Raw genomic sequence first — 5264 nt, 5'->3', positions numbered from 1 at the left:
TCAGTTTTTGTTCTGTACATTCACTCAATGTCTTTTTTATTGAAGAATTAAATCTATTTATCCTTCATTCAAGGTTTTTATTGTTAGGACTCATTACTGTTATTTTGGCTTTTGCTTAGTGTTTTTGTAGATATTATGGTTCTTCCACTCTTGTCTTCCTTAGTGATTTAAAAGTTTTCTGTACTGGTGTGTTTTGAATCTTTTTTATTTTCCTTTTGTATGTCTCATACATATTTTTCCCTTACTTTTACCACTGGGATTACAGAAAAGATCTTACATTTGTAATAGTTGATTCTAAATGGATAGCAACTTGGACTACAAATAACAACTTTACACTGAAACTCATATTTTTGAGGTTCACATCACTTTGTAATATGTATCTCTTAACAGTTTACTTCAATGATTGTTGCAATTCATTTGTTATTTTCCCCCTTGTACTAGGTACAAAAGTACTTACCTGCCTTCATAGTCTCAGAGTATTCTGAATACTGCTCAGTATTACTCATACCATTAGATTTTAAACTCCTGTTAAGTTTTATGCTACTAATTGGTAGATTTTTGTTTCTGTTTAATGAATTTTCCTTAGTACTTCCTATAGGGTAGACCTAGTGTTTGTTTACTTTATAAAGTTTGTATTTTCACATAAATTCTGAATTCTTAAAGACAGCTTTACTTGATCATGTTCTTTGTAGTGTGCTATTAGCAATTTTATCATCATGCAAACATCATTGAGTATACTTACACTAATACAGCTATGATGTCACTCAATAAGTCTTATGGAACCACCCTTGTACATGTAGTGTATCATTGACTAAAATGTCATCATGTGCAGTTTCACACTGTAACCCATAATAAAGAAAATTATTTAGCAATAGAGGCTAGGGACAGGAGTAGGTAGGGATAAATGAGAAGAGACTGATCAATAGGTACTAAATTATAACTAGTAGTAAGATGTTCTGGTATGCTACTGTACAGAAGGGTGACTAAGATAACATAATGTGCTGTAAATTTCAAAAACAAAAAGAATGCTGAATGTTTTCACCATAAAGAAATGAGGAATGTTTGAGGATTCATTAAGGACTCAGTTTGACATTATTTAAATATTACACAACAAATATATGTACACAAACATCACAATACACCATAAATATGAATTTTTCTTTTTTTTTTTTTTTTTTGATACTGGGGTTTGAACCCAGGGGCATTTTACCACTGAGCTACATCCCCAGCCCTTTATTTTTAATTTTGACACAAGGTCTTGCTAAATTTCTGAGTCTGGCTTCAAACTTGTGATCCTTCTGCCTCAGGTCCCCAAGTAGCTGGGATGACAGGCATGCATCATCACAACAGGTTAACTTGTACAATATTTATGCTTTAAGGTATCAGTTAAACATTTAAGTTAAACATATACAATTTTAAAACTTTTATCTCATTTTAAGAATTCTAATAAACTTATACCAAACATAAATATGCCTTTACACTAATCAACTGTGTATATCACAAGCTTCTGGTTATGGTGAGACTTATAGGAATCCATACATGAGATAAATATCATAAGCTCTAGAGAAGAGCACACTGTAAAATGATACATGAAAAAACTGGTGTAGTCCAAGTACATTCTGTGATCCAGTTAATTACATTGCACCAACATCAATATTTCTTTTGATAATGTATTTTAATGTATAAAATGATTCCATTAGAGGAATCTGAGGTAGGTACAAATGAACTTTCAGTGCTTTGTCTTAAACCTGTGATTCTATAATTACATAAAAATAAAAATTTTAGAAATATATACATTTTGACAATAAATCATGTTATCATTAGCCAAATGTACATAGTTCAGTGACTCCTATTCTCCCTTTCCAGACTTTATAGTTATTTTATATAACTTTCCTGAGGTAATATAGCAAGACAGCTAAGTATAAAGGAAAAGTTCATGGTTCCTACATTGGCAGGAAAATGGGACCATCATCTTACATGAATTGTCAGACTCAAAACATCGAGGATCATCTGTTTTCTCTCATATACAGGATACAGAAAAAAAGGGGGGAAAGAAGGACATATGAAAATAGGACACTTCTAGGGTAGAGGAAGAAGATCAGAGAGAGGGAAAAGGGGAAGGGAAGAGGCTGTACTGGGGAATGAAACAGATCAAATTTTGTTAGGTGCTTGTATAAATGTTCCACAATTAATCCCACTATTCTGTATAATTATTATTTTTCAATGGAAAAAAAAAGAATGGGCCATTAAAAAATTGTGAATCTCTCAACAGAATTCAGGTGAAAAAATATTTTCTCACCATCTCCCAAAACTGCATCTGAAATATGGCTGAATTCTGGAGTGAGAAATGTAGATCCAAGTGACACATGCCACTTCTAGGCATGTATCTGTCTGTCCCATAAAACTCTTCCATGGAATCCTCTACCCATTATCTTTTTCTAACTGGATGGCAAAACTTGAGGTGACTTTGGAAACCACACGTTGAAAATGGCAGAGCCTTTGTCAGCTGGATAGCATGAAACGTGCCTCCCACACCCCAGTGCTAACTGAATTTTGAGAGCCTATCCATTATAGCAACTGGCATACCTCTACCAACACTTGGAGAATATTAAAATAAGTCAGTAATCTTAGTATTAAATAAGATTAAATCTGAATGATAACTCATTGCCATGCTGGAATCTTGGCAAGTTCAAATTCCACACTTTTCGGTCTTTAACAGGATAATAAAATTTACTTTCCATGCTTAAATCTTCAAAAGAGTGAAATAATACCACAGATATAAAGTTTAGTGATAGATTTTAAAATACCAAGGAGGAAAAAGAGATCATTAAAGAGTGAGGTTCATAAGTAAACTCTGACTTTCTTACCCATGCTTGAAGGCCCCAGACATGACTGAGTTCTCAGATAAATTCAAACAAAACAATGTAACAGAGCAAATTGAAAAGTTCAATTGAGGTTAAGGTCAGGTTTAAAAAAAGAAAACGAAGGCATGGAAATAAGGAAGCTTTAAAAAAAAAAAAGGTTAAGAGGCAAAAGGATGTGAACACTTCTAAGAAAGAAAGAAATTTTTTTTATTCAATAATGAAAGTCAAGTTTACAATAAGGAACAGTACACATGTTTGGGATTTAGTATTAGCATGAAAGGACAAAATATCATTTGAAGCAAATATGCCTTATAACAGATATTGTTTTTCAAGACATTACTTATGAAAACAACGCAAGTTAAATTCGTGGCTCAACAGCTACAGACAGAAATTTAAATTAAAAGATTTTACCCTATGCCTCCTCACCCTCAGCTGGAATTAACAAATAGAAAAGTCTTACTAGAAGATTACTGAGAACTCCTTTTATATAAAATATAAGTCAACTATAGTTGCATTCCTTACTGGATAATTATGTAGTATTATATTTGAATAGTAACTTCTATGATAGGAAGAAAGGCCTGGAATAGCATTCAAATATCAATATCAACATAGCAATATCATAATTTGCAGCAGAAAATGATACAATACTCCCAAGCATTACCATCTTAGGCTAAAGGGAATTTTCTTCTTAAAGATTCTTCCCATGGCTCCCTTCATGTCTCTGTTCCTCAAGCTATAGATGAAGGGATTCAGCATGGGAGTGACCACCGTGTACGTCAGAGTCATGACAGTATCTTTCACAGAATTATTAGCCAATGGATATAAGTAGAGTACAAGGACTGTCTCACTGAACAGCAACACCACAGAGAGATGGGAGCCAGAGGTGGAGAAAGCCTTGGGGTATACCTTGAGCAAAAAGGATCGTGAAAATGGAGGACACGATGCATCCATAGGAAATAACAATGAGGACAAAGGGAATGACAAGAATGAGGCCTGCTGTGATGAATATCACCAATCCACTGACGTGAGTGTCAGAGCAGGACAGCTTCAGAAGGGAAGATATGTCACAGAAAATATGGGGGATCACATTCTCCACACAGAAACACAATCTGGCCATAAGCAGGGTGTGGAACAAGATATGGAACAGTCAGCACATAGGACAGCACCACCAGGGACAGACAGAGCTTGGGACTCTTGATACTGGTGTAGTACAGGGGGAAGCAGATGACCACATAGTGGTCATAGGCCATGGCCACTAGAAGGAAGCTCTCAAAGTCTGCAAAAAACTGGTCAGGCAGCCTTCACAGGGAATGGATAGAATTTGACTCTGCATGTTCTGCAGCAATTTGGGCATTGTAATAGAGGAAAAGCATAGGTCAAGAAGGACAAGTTGCTGACAAACAAAGACATGGGAGTGTGAAGATGGGAGTCCAGGTCTCGAAACCAAGATGGCGGACTAGAGGGTGACTGCATCTCATGTCACTCCAGAACTCAGGATTCAAGAAGAGGAGGTATTGAGAGACTCGGGACCAACTCAGAGCCACTGGGTGAGTATCTCCCACTTGGGCGAGGCTCGGCCCAGGCAGCAGGCCCGGACAGCAGGCAGCTTCTTGGAACAGGGCCCGGCAGCAGAGGCTTCCGTGAACAGCCAGGTTCCCTCCCGCGGCAGGCCTGGTTCGCAGGCGGCTTCTCAGAGCAAGGTGAGGCAGCAAGAGGCCTCCGTGAACAGCCAGCCTCCCGCTTCCACACACAGCCAGCCCCCATCCCCGGACCCAGCAGTGGGCCCCAACAGTGGGCAGCTTCTCAGAACAGGGTCAGGCAGCGAGAGGCTTCCGCGAGCAGCCAGACTCTCCCTTCTGTGCACGGCCAGGCTCCCTCTGGCAGCAGGCCCGGTACTCACGCAGCTTATCAGGGCAGGACTGCCCAGTGAGAGGCTTTCACACACAGCTAGTCCCCGAACCCGGACCCGGTGGGGGGCCACAACAGCAGGCAGCTTCTCAGAGTAGGGCCGGCCAGCCAGAGGCTTTCGTGCACAACTAGGCTCCCCTGGGCAGGGTGGCAGGCCGACATAGACATAGACCAGCCATGCCCCAGCCCACAGTCTAGTTCCTTCTTTGGCAGACCATCAGTCAACAAGTGGAGGCGCCTCTGCCCACTAGCAGGGAATATACCCCACTTGAGGCCACCACCCCTAGAGGGGCAGCATTCTTGGGGAGCACTGCATTATCAAGTTTCTCCAAGACTTCAGGCTACTGAAGGCTAGGAGGTGATATACTGGAAATACAAACAGACACTATAAGCCAGTAGAGGAAATCTGTAATATCTCAGAGTTCCACTGATAACTGACCAATATGAGAAAACAAGGGAAGAAAATGTCCCAAACAAACCTAGATACTATAT

At 39.1% G+C, this 5264-nt stretch overlaps 1 pseudogene; it reads right to left on the bottom strand.

Annotated features, from left to right (window-relative positions):
- Positions 1-3521: 3521 nt before the first annotated feature.
- LOC124979374 (olfactory receptor 1468-like) lies at positions 3522-4628 on the bottom strand (annotated as a pseudogene).
- Positions 4629-5264: the final 636 nt, after the last annotated feature.

The sequence above is a fragment of the Sciurus carolinensis genome, chromosome 3 (assembly GCF_902686445.1).
Source record: "Sciurus carolinensis chromosome 3, mSciCar1.2, whole genome shotgun sequence".
Taxonomy (NCBI): Eukaryota; Metazoa; Chordata; class Mammalia; order Rodentia; family Sciuridae; genus Sciurus; species Sciurus carolinensis.
The sequence above is the reverse complement of the archived record's forward strand: the minus strand, read 5'-3'. Positions and strand labels throughout refer to the sequence as shown.